The sequence below is a fragment of the Notolepis coatsorum genome, assembly GCF_963971535.1.
Source record: "Notolepis coatsorum genome assembly, chromosome: 17".
NCBI classification, from domain to species: domain Eukaryota; kingdom Metazoa; phylum Chordata; class Actinopteri; order Aulopiformes; family Paralepididae; genus Notolepis; species Notolepis coatsorum.
Window position 1 is genome coordinate 53253639 of NC_140181.1, and position 15358 is coordinate 53268996.

Genomic DNA, 15358 nt, shown 5'->3' on the forward strand with positions numbered 1-15358 from the left:
GAAGATGCAGAGCGTAGGGGTCTTGAGGGTGTGTAGTTAGAGACCATTGACCGGAGGTAGGCGGGAGCGGTTCCCTTTGCTGCACGGTATGCTAGGTCGAGGGCCTTGAAGCGGATACGTGCAGCAATGGGGAGCCAGTGCAGGTCCCTAAGAAGTGGGGTGACATGGGCCGACTTCGGTAGGTTTGATATCAGGCGGGCCGCTGCGTTTTGAATGAGTTGAAGAGGCTTGGTGGCAGTGGCCGGGAGGCCAGCTAGCAGTGCGTTGCAGTAGTCGAGGCGGGAGATGACTGTTGATTGGACGAGGAGTTGGGTGGCTTCTTTTGTCAGGAAGGGGCGTATCCTTCTGACGTTGCTCAGGAGGAATCTGCAGGTTCTGGTTGTCGCTGCGATGTGAGCAGAGAAGTTCAACTGGTCGTCGAGGACAACACCAAGGTTCTTGGCGGTCGGGGACGCGGTCACAGCTGCATTCTCGACTGTGATGGAGAGGTCGGTCAGGGGGGAGGATTTGGCCGGCAGGTGGAGCAATTCTGTTTTGCTTAGGTTCAGTTTGAGGTGGTTGGTCGTCATCCAGGCGGAGATGTCGGACAGACAGGCCGAGATCCGCTCAGAGACGTGGATATCTGAGGGAGGGAAGGAGAGGAAGAGTTGAGTATCATCGGCATAACAATGATATGAGAAGCCATGAGACGTGATAATGTTACCCAGTGATTTAGTGTAGAGGGAGAAGAGAAGGGGTCCTAGGACCGAGCCCTGGGGGACACCCGTCCGGAGGGGGCGGGTGGCCGACAGAGTCCCTTTCCATGACACTTGGTAGGAGCGGTCGTTGAGGTATGATGTCAGCCATGTCAGCGCAGATCCAGCCACTCCCATTCCTGCGAGGGCCGCGAGGAGGATCTGATGGTTGACTGTGTCGAAGGCTGCAGATAGATCTAGGAGAATCAGGACAGAGGAGAGGCCTTTCGCTTTTGCTAAGTGAAGTGCCTCTGTGACCGCAATGAGGGCCGTTTCTGTGGAGTGGCCAGTCCGGAAGCCAGACTGATTGGGGTCTAGGAGGTCATTCTGTAAGAGATAAGCAGTAAGTTGGTTGGATACAGCACGTTCAAGTGTTTTAGAAAGAAAGGAGAGAAGAGAGACAGGACGATAGTTGGCTATGACGGTGGGGTTCAGGGTTGGTTTTTTTATGAGGGGCGTGACTCTGGCTTGTTTTAGGGAGGTGGGGACCACCCCCGAGTTGAGTGAGGAGTTGATGGTTGCAGTTAGGAATGGGAGGATGTCCGGTGCTATGGTCTGGAGGAGTGGGGAGGGTAGCCGGTCCAGCTGGCATGTAGTCGGACGGTTCGACGTTACCAGTGTCAGGGTCTCGGCTTCTGTAATGGGTATAAATCAGTTATGTGCGCATGTACGTACCCGCGCGTGGGTTCTAAAATGATATGGCTTTAAACATGAGCCATGATTTCATGACCAGGCCCAGGGTGTGTCAGCAGTCCTAGGGAGGCATAAGCAGTGGTGCAGTCCTAATATGGGAACTGGTAACACGCCACGCCACGTGCACGTGGTTGGGTAGGGGACACACACACATTTTACACTGTACATTGGAATACTGACAAAGCCTTACTTGGTCATTTACTGTACAACTAGGTTAGGACATTTGTAGGGGCCAGTTTCGAATTGCAGTCTCACATAGGTGTTTTTTGAGAGTGTTTTTGAAAGTGGGTAGTGATTCACATTCCTTTACAGCTTTGGGTAGGGCGTTCCACATTGATGTGGCATAATTGCAAAACGTGTTTAGTCCCTTGTTTGAGCCGAATCTGGGTTTAACATGATTTGTTGAGCTTCCTCTGGTGTTGTGGTCGTGGTATTCACTGACCTTTGGGAAGTATTTTGACATGTACATGGGTACCTTAGTCGTATAGTGTATCTTGTAGACCAGGCCCATTGCAAGTTGCTGTACTCTGTCGTCTACTCTAAGCCATCCTAGATGGTCAAAGTGGGCAGGGGTGAGGTGGGTTCTAGGGGTAAGGTCAAGTAGTAGTCTGACTAGCTTGTTTTGTGATGTTTGTAATCTTGTTTTTAGCGCCTTTGGGGTGCTTTGGTACCATGAGGTGCAAGCATAGTCGTAGTACCCTTGAATGAGTGCTCCTGCCAGAGTCTTCAGGGTATTCTTGTTTACCAGAGAGGAGATCCGGTACAAGAATCTAGTTTGTTGGTTGACTTTTTTTATTACATTGGATGCCATTTTGTCACAGGAAAGATTTGCCTCTAGGATGGAACCCAGGTAGGTAATTTCATCTTTCCTTGTGACAATATTGTCACCCACTGTAACTGAGAAGCTGTCGGTCTTGCTGAGTTTGTTATTTGAACCGAAGAGAATGGACTCTGTTTTGCCCATGTGTAATGATAGTTTGTTATCAGCGAGCCATATGCAGATTTTGCCTAGTTCCGAGCTGAGGGTTTTTTCAACCTGCAACTTGTATGATGATGCACCCCCCCCCCCCCCCCCCCCCCACCCCATTTCTTACTTTCTCCCTTCAAGGGAACAGAGTGATAATTACAATAACATGCAACATGTATAGTCCCCTAGAAGCGCTCCAGGGCACTCAGAAAATAACCTGGATCAAAGGAAGGTAAGAAAAAAAAAGAACCCAGACAGGTTGATGGAGAAATTTGCAAGATTAGCTGGATTTGAGATGAATTAGTTCTGGCAGATGACTATTGTTAAATTGAGAGGAAACCTGGAAACCTTTTAGAAGATAGTGCCAGAAGCAGATTACACTTAAGTACACGGTTACATATTTCAAAGGGAAAATCCCTTCAAAATCCAGTTTTCCAGCCTACGAGGTCCAACATGATGAAAGTCACTTGAGGGCAAAGTCAATAAAAAAGTGCATTGCTTTTAAACCTTTCACTACCACACTACCGATGGTTAACCTTTCACTACCACACTACAGACGGTTAACCGTCTGTAGTGTGGTAGTGAAAGGGTTAACCTTCTGTAGTGTGGTAGTGAAAGGGTTAACCTTCTGTCATGTCACAGTGAAAGGGTTAACCCTTTTGTAGTGTGGTAGTGAAAGGGTTAATGTTAGTGCCCATATAATACATGTGCAATAAAGAGCTCTGCAGTGCTTGTCCCAGATCAAATTGTTGTGGGTCGGCCAGTGCGCTCCCCTGCCCTCTACCTCTGTGGACCCAGGATCCCCAGTTAGCAACAGTTACCCACCTTGGCAGTGGGCTGCCCCTCCTCCCTCTGGCCCTGTAGGACTGTCATGGGGTGGTGGAGCTCTGTAGAAGAGCACACACACACACACACACACACACACACACACACACACACACACACACACACACACACACACACACACACACACACACACACACACACACACACACACACACACACACACACACACACACACACACACACACACACACACACACACACACACACACACACTGGTGTTAGGTTCCTAGTGTATGTTTCACATTCAAGTTTCAAGTTGGTTTATTATTAGTCACAACAAAATACAGAAAATACAAAATACAAAATACAGAAAATACAGAATACTTTATTATGAAATGCTTGTTTCTGTATGAGCCCCTGAGCGTGTGCTACACACAGTAAAAAATAAGTAGGTAAAAAGAAAAGTAATAAGAAGTAAGTAAAAAGTAAGTAAAGTCAATATACATATACAATATACAATACAGAGTAAAATGAGTAACAGTGAGGTACAATGCAGAAATGAGATGAGGTACAAAACTTAGGGTAGGGTGCAAATGAGGTATTACGTTACCATTGACTGAAAGAAGGCTTGTTGTCTGGTCAATGTAACATAATAAGGAGACAGTAGCCAAAGTAACCAACAAAAGATATTTAATTGATAATTACCATGGTTTGTGAACAGAAAGGAATATAAAATAATGACCAACAAAAACACAGAACTGCACAGACAGGATCAGCATCAGACACAGGGGAAGACAGAACACTTATACATGAGGGAATGACGAGACGAGACACACCTGGGTTGATTACAAATGGGTACACCTGGAAGGGAAACGATAAGGACTATAAAACCAGGACAGGGAACTACAGCTAGACATAACACATCACAATAGGAACACCTGATCAGGGTACAGACAAACATAAGGGTTTACCCCCACACATAACACCCCCACACCCAAATGTATGTACATACCCCAAAGTATGATGGGGGATGAACATAAAAATAATCCCTTCATCTATAATAAACATATTTTTTAATAAAGAATAGGAGGTGTTTACACCAGTCACAATCAGCCTAAACTCATAACTTGGAGTGGATGAGTTTGCAGTCCAATAGGCTGCTCACGTATTCATATCGTGACTTTTAGTTCCGCCTATGGCCTTTTCCTTTCTCGTTTACCAGTAATTTTGTAAAAAGAAAACAAATTGCTAAACACAAAATTACCTGGTGACCATGGGTGACCTGACCTGAAATGCTCCATCTCATCAGCTGTCTATTAGAAGGCTTCGTTTACATGACAACTGCATGACCCACAGATGAAGCTAGGAGTTTTTTTTTCTTCTTTGGAGGAGACACTCTGTGTGCAAGTGCTTTCGTTAAAACAAGTACATCACACAAACTAATGGATCAGGCCTGGCCAGGGTGTGAAAGGTGTCCAAGACGATGGTCAAGGCCGTCCAGCCACTCAAGCACCCCAGTCTCCCCTCTACCCCCGGCCTGGATGGAACCATGACATCATCCTCCGGCTCTCCCATCTCTCCTGAAACACAAATACTGTCGTTATCACAATTCACTCCAGGTGGAGCCACCACCGAGACTGACACAGGTATAGTGGACATAGGTACAAGCACTGGAGATGACGACAGGCCGAGCTCCCCCAGACGCACGCCCTTCGTTCTCAGACCCACCAATCCGAGCTCCCCCTCTCCAGACTCTTGCAACAACACACATTGGGGAACACACACAGCATCATCCATAGGTAAAGCATGGTTAGTACATTCGGGCACCGCGTTACTGATCGATACAATTGTGTCAAACAAATCCCCCTCATCCTCCTCAGCAAGAACCCTACTCATTATGGCCCGTGTAACTGCACCTGATGGGACAACTCCTGTATATGCATGCGCCAGAACGTCCACCACAACAGGCTCTGCTGGAACACAAATGACATCTGGCTTTATCAACACCTTTCCTCCTGCCAGATCGTTTCCTGAGGATTAACGACACTCCCTCGACAGGAAAACGGCTGTCTACTCCAATCACCACCGGTCCCGATACCAGATCAGACTCTAAATGTATGTAGTATGTAGCGGAATTTTCATGACATGCATACCAAAAGATCTGACCATTATCCCAGCGCCTACTCTAGACCTGTTATCGAAGGGTAACACATTCCTATGGATAACTGACTGAGACGCAGCAGTGTCCCTCAATATAGTCACAGGAATCTTCCTACCACCCTTGGAAAAGGATACCAACCCTTTACTGATGAATGGTAAATAGGTTTTCATACCTTTACCCATAGAAGTGGGTGTCACAACCAACGATATCAGCGACATCTGCGTAGTAGGACGGTTATCATTGTGGAGGATAAAACAATTCTCCTTTATGTGCCCCTTTTTCCCACAGTGGAAACACTCACGGACGTCTCTCCTCATTCCTCGCTCACCACCATCGCTTACGTTTGTCACCAAAGCCCCATCTCGGCCTGCCCTCTGTACTAACAGAACATAGAAAAGTACTTGTCAACATCCCTCTCCGAAAATTGAGGAACCAGACGTAGGTGCTTGGTAACATCGAACCTATCCTCATGATGCACTGCCTGCACCTCTACCCCAAGTCTTCTAAGCTCAAGCTCATGCACGCACACACGTTCTGCCTCTGCATGCACACGTTCTGCCTCTGCGCGATCACGCTCTGCATGTTCCGCCTCTGCACGGTCACGTTCACGGTCACGCTCAGTCTCACGCTCAGTCTCCCGAGCGCATAACCGCTCTGCGTGTTTTAATTGCTCGAATTTAAACTCCAGTTCCATCTTCCTCAGCATTAACTGGTTAGCAGAAACCGGGTCACATGTGACTACCTCCTCCTCCCCAGGTTCGCACACAGAGCACTCGAGGACTTCCTGGGTGGTTAAAGCCTCAACCAGCGCTAATCTCTGCTGCTGTTTTTTCATGCTCAGGACAAGCTTAACCCCATAGTGATCTGCTATCCCCGACAATTCTTCCTTAGTGCATAAATCCAACAATCCGACCGTTGGCCTGGCCACAAAATCACACAACTTCACATGCATATTTCACAGCATCAGACACAGGGGAAGACAGAACACTTATACATGAGGGAATGACGAGATGAGACACACCTGGGTTGATTACAAATGGGTACACCTGGAAGGGAAATGATAAGGTCTACAAAACCAGGACAGGGAACTACAGCTAGACATAACACATCACACTAGGAACCCCTGATCAGGGTACAGACAAACATAAGGGTTTACCCCGACACATAACATGAGGAATGAATGTAGTGCAAATCTCTTTAATAATAGATAAATATAAAGTGAACCTCTTAACACTTTGAGTGCCACTCACGAGATTTCTCTGTTTTTTTATAGGTGGTTGCTAGCCACACACGAGATTTCTCTGATTTTTTTTTTTTTTTTTTTAGCGATCTGAAAAATTATTGCATCACCCGAGCCTACCCGAGTATAGCCGAGCGGCGCCGGCGATCACTGTGGAAAAAAGCGCCCCCTGTCGTCTCCCAGATGACATAAGTGATTTTGGAATGGACTCAATGAAAATGAATGGGGAAAAAAATCCGGTACTCCACATTTTCCAGTTCACTGATCCAGCCGGGGTTACCACAGTTCATTCTGGAACCTCAGATCCCCGCTGATCATGGAGATCTACAGTATCGCGTTGGATCCATACACGTATCGATTTTTTCGAATGGTGATCAGGAATTGGAATATACCAGTTGGATACCATCTGATGTCAGGTAAGGACTCTATGTTATCAGTGTTAGGATAATCAGAGTAAGTTTGATGAAGTTATAAGCTGTTTTGTGAAATGTCTTCTTTCGGTTTCACTGTAAAAGTCCGTGAGGAAATCAACGGAGCGATTATCCGTGCGCGGCCGTAATGTGCTTGCGTGCACGTATAATATTGATCATCTAGCGTTTATTTGAAAACGATTCATAAAAAGGCCGACGAATATCAACGTTGTGGAATATTCCACTACAAGACGATTTTCATAGAATGCTCCAGAATGAGCTGTTTTTTATATCAAAACGGGGGCTTTTCTAACTGCTCTGAAACGGAAACGACGCGATAAAAAAACAATCTGCCTTGACAGCACTGACTGGAAAATAGTCTTTGATAATGCGATGGGCAGATTAGACACATAGCCATAATTTAAAACATAGATTAGGCGATATTAACGTTAACATTGGCGCCGATGGTGGCATTCAGCCGGTAAAACGGAAAACCAGGCGTGGCGCTCAAAGTGTTAACAGGTGCCTCCAAAATTGGCCATTTTAGTTTTCGTTTTTGAGGAGTGCATACTTTTTACTTATAGCACATGCATGAGCCTGGTCTCTTTTGAGTGCATGCTTACCAACTGTCAGTCTGCAACACTACTATCACCAACATATAAGAAGGGAGATCCCCCCTTGAATGGCCCTTCTAAGGTTTCTCTCCTCCACACTGCCTGTGGTGTATTTTCCCCTATTGTTAGGTTTTAGTGAGTTTTTCCTTACCTTCGCGTGGGGTATGTCTGGGAGTGTTTGCATTCATTCATTTATTTGCATTTATTTTAAATTTGTTGGACCTTATGGTGTTCTTGTTTTGTTCTTGACTTATTGTTATGTTTCTTCTTGGCTTGTTTAAAGAAGACGTGTCCGGCCCATGGGGACATTAACGTGTGTTGTCGGGCCTTACAAATAAATTTGATTTGATTTTGAAAGATGACATTCTGAAGTTTCTGATTCCAGAAAGAAAATTCACTTTTAGTGCTAACGTAATAGAGTAACATAGGTCTGAACTTGAGTTGTAGAAAAACGTATTACTCAAGTTTTTTTGTAGTAGTTAGTAGTATTTCCCAGAAGGTGGTATGGCTTAAAAAATCTCCCGAGATCCATAGCCTGAAGCCTTATGTAGTACATGTCCAAATTTCATAAAGATCCATTCAGAAATTAGTGATTAGGAGTGATTTTGGTAAACTGTGTACTCAGTTTTCTCATAGACTTCAATTCATTCAGCTGTTTTTCTCTTCCTGTTATCATGTTTTTCTTTTTTTATTGTTTTTTTTTAGATCCCCATGTGGGGTATCATTGGAAAGCCACACTCATTGGCTACAACCCCCCATAATCCTTTTTCGAGATCAGATCTAGATTGACGGAACTACTGCAGCCTGAGTCGGGAGTGGTATTTTGCGCAATACTGTGTAATTTGCACAAGCCTCAAATACCGGCATGTAACTCGAGAACCGCTGAACAGATTTTGTCGGATTTTGTCGCTATTGACAGGCAACAAATAAGCCTTCAATTCGAGATATATATTGTATTACAAAATATGCACACCTGAGCCACTAGGGGTCGCCAAAGTGCCGGTGGGCAAATCATCCTAAAAAACGTCCCATATATGGGACGTCGCAGGCTAAGAGGTTAAATTAAAGTGTCTAAAGTGAGTAAAGTGAGTGGTAAGGTGAGTGTTTGTTTAAAGTGAGTGTGTAGTACATGTTTCAAGATTCAAGATTCAATCGTTTTATTTCAAACCACAGTGTTAGTTTGGCTACATTTACCATTGTCCGGCAAAACAACATTTGAAAATAAATGAAATGGGAAAAGAGGACCCCCCCCCAAAACGTTTAAAAATAAAACAGCCAGAAACTATACACTGTTTGAAAAGGAGATGGAAGAAGCAAAGCTTATATGTTTCCATCCCCCATCAATAACTATATACTTCAGCAAGTATATGACACGATTACCAATACATATAATACCATACAATTTGCAAATACTTCAACTACACACAACACAATCACACATGCACACACACACACACGCTAGACTATACTCTCATGTCACCCTTCAAATCATTCTCATATAATATGTTGGTCTTCCTCCCTGGTGTATTTTGTGAACACCATCATTTTGAATTTCCTCTTTAATATATTTATGGATTGACTGGATTTGATCTCCTCCTCCAGATTATTCCACAAGGTAACTCCACACAGAGAAATACACATAGCCTTCCTGGTTAGTCTTGAAGATTGCTGTTCCAGTTTGAGTTTCCCTCTAAGGTTATATCTTTGGAGTCCAGCTCTCTCACAGAACAATTTCTGTATCTTGTCAGGAAGGCTGTGGTGAATGACTCTGTACATGAACTGGGCAGTTTTGTAATCCACCAGGTCCTTTAATTTCAGAAATGAAAGTTTTAAAAACAAAGAATTTGTATGTGCTTTGTAGCTCTCATTTGTTACAATCCTAATTACTCTTTTTTGGAGCATAACCAAAGGAAGTAGGTTGGTTTCATAGGTATTTCCCCACACCTCAACACAATAATTCAAATATGGAAGGACCAAAGCATTATATAAGATAACAGAAGATTGTTGGTTCAGCCAATACCTTGACCTCCACATAATACCCACACTCTTTGAAATATTTGTTCTTACATGGCTTATGTGAGGCTTCCAACAATTTTTTTCATTTATGATCACTCCTAAAAAAGTGGTTTGCTGTACTCTTTCAATAACGGTATCATCTATCGTAACTTGGATCGGTGTGTCATAATTACGATTTCCAAAAATCATTAGTTTTGTTTTGTTCAAGTTTAGAGACAATCTGTTTTTGTCAAACCACTTTTTTAATTTGACCAATTCAGTCATGGTTTCATTCAGAATCTGTTGTAAACTCTCACCAGAGCAAATCATATTTGTATCATCTGCAAATAACACAAATTTCATTGTTTCAGATACTTTACAGATATCATTAATGTACAAAAGAAACAAAACTGGACCCAGAATTGAACCTTGTGGTAAGCCACACCTAATATTCCTGTTTGTTGAGATGGCACTGCCCATTTGTACAAATTGATTCCTGTTACTCAAGTAACTTTTAATCCATTCCAATGCTATACCCCTAATGCCATATCTTTCCATCTTTTTAATTAAAATACTATGGTCAATCGTATCGAAAGCTTTTTGAAGGTCAATAAAAATTCCCAGTACATGGTGTTTTTTGTCAATTGAAGTTGTTATTTCCTCTATTAGCTCAATGAGGGCCATGGTAGTGGATCTATTCCGCCTGAAGCCATATTGGCTGTCAATCAGCAATTTGTGTTTCTCAATGAACTCTTCAAGTCTTTTTACATAAATCTTCTCCAGAATCTTAGAAAATTGGGAAAGCAGAGAAACCGGCCTATAATTTGTAAACTGGTGTTTGTCCCCTGTTTTAAATATTGGTAATACTTTTGCAGTTTTCATCAAACGAGGAAATATTCCCGATTGTAACGACAAATTACAGATATGTGTGAATGGTTCTACAAATCCTTCCGCTACGTTCTTAATCACAGTCATGTCAATGTCATTCCAATCCGTTGATGTTTTGTTTTTACAGTTCCTGAGTATGGCCATGATTGCATTTCCATCTGTTGGAGTAAGAAACATGGAGCTTTGATTTCTATGGATTGAGTCTTCTACACCCACTATCGGACCGCTTTCTGTGATTTTTTCAGCTAGACTAGGTCCAACCCCTACAAAGAACTTGTTAAAGCCATCGGCCACTTCCTCCATATTACTAATTTTCCTGCCGTCCTCAATGAAGTAATTTGGATACAGTCCACCTTTTGGCCCTTTTCTTATTATGTCATTAAGCACTTTCCAAATACCCTTACTATCATGTTTATTCCTTTCTAGTAAGTTGGCATAAAAAACCTTTTTACAATTCCTCATAATATTGGTTAGTTTGTTTTTATATAGTTTATATTTCAATTCAGACTCATCCGTCCTATTTGTAATAAATTGCTTATACAAAAGGTTTTTCTTTTTACTGGCGTTCATCAGACCCTTGGTTAACCAGGGTTTTGTACAGTAATTTTTCCTGTTACACTTGACTAATGGGCAATGCTTATTATACAGATTCATGAATATATCCAGAAAGGACTCATAAGCAGCATCAGTGTCTTGTTCTAGGTACACAGTTTCCCAATGCTGGGCATTCATTGAACTATCAGTCTTGACCCGTATATATTTGGGTGCGGTGTCTGTTCTATTCTTTTTGTAATTAACTTCATACACCGTAAACACAGGTAAATGGTCCGAGATGTCATTGATTAATAATCCACTAATGGTGTTACCAAAACTGTTACAAAATATGTTATCTATTAGAGTAGCGCTATGGGAAGTTATTCTACTGGGTCTGATAATGTTTGGAAGCAAACTCATACTGAACATTGAATCAATAAATGCTTCTGTTGTTTTATGATGCTTGGCCTTTAATAAATCAATGTTGAAGTCACCACATAAAAATAAGTCCTTTTGACCGTGACTTGAAAATAATGTCTCCATCCACTCCGTAAATTCTCCAGCGTTCGTCCCTGGCTCCCTGTAAATACAACTCACAATAATGTTTTTTCTTTTTTTCATTTGGATTTCAACTGTTACACATTCAAATAGATTGTCCACGGCCCTTGACATATCGTTAACCTTTTTACAGCACAGATTACTATCAATGTACAATACCACCCCTCCTCTGTCTTTGCTGTTTCTATTTACCCAAAACATTTCATAACCACACATGTTAAAAATCTAAGTAATTGTCAGGCTTCAGCCATGTCTCAGAAATAGCTATAATACTGAATGGTTTTTCAAATTCCTTTAGATAACTTTTTATGGAATCAAAGTTTCTGGGAAGGCTTCTACTATTAAAATGAATCAGTGATATGTTGTTTGCCACATTGATCTTACTGTTGAATTTACTGGCGGTGTAATATTGGCATTCGTTATTTGACATTGTAAAAAAATTGTTGTCCGGGTCTATTTCATTGACCTGTGTATGGGATTTATAGTCTGTGTACTCAAAACTGTCAAATTTAGCTTCAAGGCAATCAGAATCAAAATCAATAATGATGGGAGTATCGTTCTCTATGTCGTCCCCTTGCGAGGACGGGCAATCACTGTCATCTGCACTGGCCATGATGTAAAACTGAACCAATGCACATGGGGAAAGTAATCAGGGAGCGTCTCTGACTAGTACCGAGGTCCGAGACCGAGAGTATAGCCTACACACTTCACACACACATTCATACACGTACACATACTGTACAAAACAAAAGGAAAATAAAAAATAAAACTGCTTGGTTACTAAATGAACCAGCCATGGCTTGGGTGGTCTAAATCTTACCACCACTTCTGCTCAGTCTGAATCGATAAAAGGAAAGGAAATATAGCTAAACGAATGACGCAATATAATGCTCAAATTAGGTTTAATTAAATTAAATCAATTTAAATTAAATCGCCCCTTTATAGGCTGAGCTCATACAGCTTTGAGAGTTCGGGACAAGGACTGTCATTTACAGCTTTGGCAATAAATCAAAGACAGACAAACGATGTCTCCACATTGAAGGGAAACTTTAGTAAACACTCACTCAGGAGGACGAGTACACTTCGGTCTCTGGTATGTTTAACTTGTTGAATTCAGGGAAGAGTTCGCTGATGTTGGCAGCAAGACGGCCTCTGCCATCCATCTTTACTTCAAGTGTACTGCCACGCAGGGCGTACTCGAACCCCCTTTCCCGCAGTTTCTTCTTTACGGTGATGAAACTTCTGCGTTTGTAATGCATTGCCTTGCTGTAGTCGGGGAAAATATAGACGCGTTTTCCCATGTAAAGCAAGTCCTTCTTCTCTCTAGCAAGACTCATGATCCTGGCTCTATCCTGGTACCTGTAGAATTTAATGAGGATGTGCCGATGTCTGGGGTTGGTGTCTCTCTTGCGGTAACTCTGGTCCCTCTGGCTGTCGGATCCAGCGCCGCGTCTGTTCCTTGCGGCCCCGTCGTCGTCATCTTTGGACTCCAGCCGACCAATTCGGTGTGCCGTTGCAATGGCCAGGGGCTCCGGAAAGTTATTTTTCCCCAGAAGCTCGGGAATCAGTAGCGACATAAACTGGGTGACGTCTATACCCTCGCGGCCCTCGGTAATGTTCACAAAGCGCAGATTCAGAGCCCTGCTCCTGTTCTCAGAGTTCTCTCTCTCTGTGAGCAGATAATCCACCTTTTTTTCGAGCTGTTTTATGCGCTTCATTTGATCCTGTGTATTGTCTTCAGTGGCACTGACCCGTGTCTCCAGCTCGGATACGTGATCCCCCAAAGTGTCCAGTTTTGTCTGGATTACATCCAGTTTGTTGTATATGGGGTCCACCTTAGAATCCAATTTGGTGCTGAATCCCTGAATAGCCCGGCCTCCACACTAGCTGTCAACCCTACCGTTTTTTCCGGTATTCTCCTGTTTTTTTTAACCCTCTTCACACGCTGTTCACGGCTCACGGATTGGTACGTATTTTGTACTTATTATTATTATTTTTTACAAAATGGCTGCAATTCTCCTCCGTGACGACAGGTGGCAGCAGTGTAGATTAGACCGTTATCACAGGAAGTCAGACCGTTGCGATCCGAAGAAGACAGCGACGCGACCGGATAAAGCTCAGAGCTCAGGGGAGAGAGTAGACTGATGCACCGAGGCGGCCGCGGACCGAGGGTGTCAAATCAACTTAGCCAGTGTCTCTTGATTGCCCACTCTGTGGCCTTTGTCTCTGGAACAAAAGGTTTGCAAATCTTCTGTGGATAAAACAATACAAATGCAGGAATGTGTAAATGTGTTGGTTGGTGAACACTAACAGCCGTTTGCTCTGCGCCTCCACTGTCCCCTCCTGCCATTCCTCCACGGATAGCATGCCTTCACTGACGCCCAATTTCCTGAATGCGATTTATACATATAAATAAATTGATCCGTTTTAAAAGTTGTCGTGAATTGTCATGGTATGACAAATACAGTTACTGGTATTTGCAGGCATTGCAGAGATATTGAGGAAAAACACAAAATCGCATTGGCTTTTTTTCTATCTCATTTTTCTCTGTAGAATGAATGAATGAATGAAAACTTTATTTAACAGATTGCAGAATGGGTACAATACAGTACGGCTCAATACAGACATACAGACATACTACACAGACATAATAGACTTTTCAGGAACATGGCATGTCTTTTTTTATCATGCATATCCTGTTACCTATATTATTTTGCATTTTGCACAATCAATGCGGGCGTGACCACCTGCATTTCACTGTATGTGACAAATAAACCTCTTGATTCTTCTTGAGTTGTCGTATTAATATGTAGCCTACAGTGATGGAGGTATAAAGACACTGGTAATACATTGATTGATTGCTAACTTTAACAGATGGGTACAATACAGTATTGTGCAATACACAATTGTTAAGGGGATGCAGACCAGAGAAGGACTTCTTCCCCCATTTTCAATTCATCATAACATTTATGTATGAATTGTAAGATTTCAATGAATATGAACATGTTAATGCTACTACTACATAAACTGAATTTATACTGAATTTGTCTTACACTTAATGCAGGGATGTTCACAGCATTTCACTTTCAACCGCAGGTATCTGATTAATTTAATGTAGCAACTAGTTCACCCAGTCCTTGTTGGACTGATAACTTTAAGTGGTTGCCTAGTAGAGATTTAGGATTCACTGACTGTAGACTGTAAGAAAAAAAGCTGCAAGAAAACTAAATGTCTGGCATCTATGGTTTCCAAATACTGTCAAATTACAGTAAAATCAAATGCATTTACAGATTACAACCTTTATTTAATGGTTAATATTTTGATAAAAGGTAATTTACTGTATTTTTATAGCATTTACACTCTACACAGTAGGAAAACAAAATAATACCGGTTTTGACCAGCAGCGACGAGGCAGCTCCATTGGGAGGGGGCGGGGCCGGGTGGGAGGGGGCGGGGCCAGAAGAAGGGGCGGGGCTAAAACCTGCACGTTTTTTCAAATCGAAATGTTGACAGCTGTGTGTCTCCAGGTTGATTTCCACCGGCACCGCCACCTCCATCGGGCTCGTCATGACGCCGATTGATTACAGGTGAGCTCGGTGTGTGTAGACCGACAGCCAACGCGCCCCTGTCAAAACACTGCCAGATGCAAGAAAAAACACCGTTTTGCTTCAGACAAGGAAGACTATTGAAGTTCAAATTAATTCAGGATCAAAATTAAAAGGGTGAATGTCAAAGTTTGGCTAAAAGTTCATCATATTCGACTGAGCATTTTCGTGCT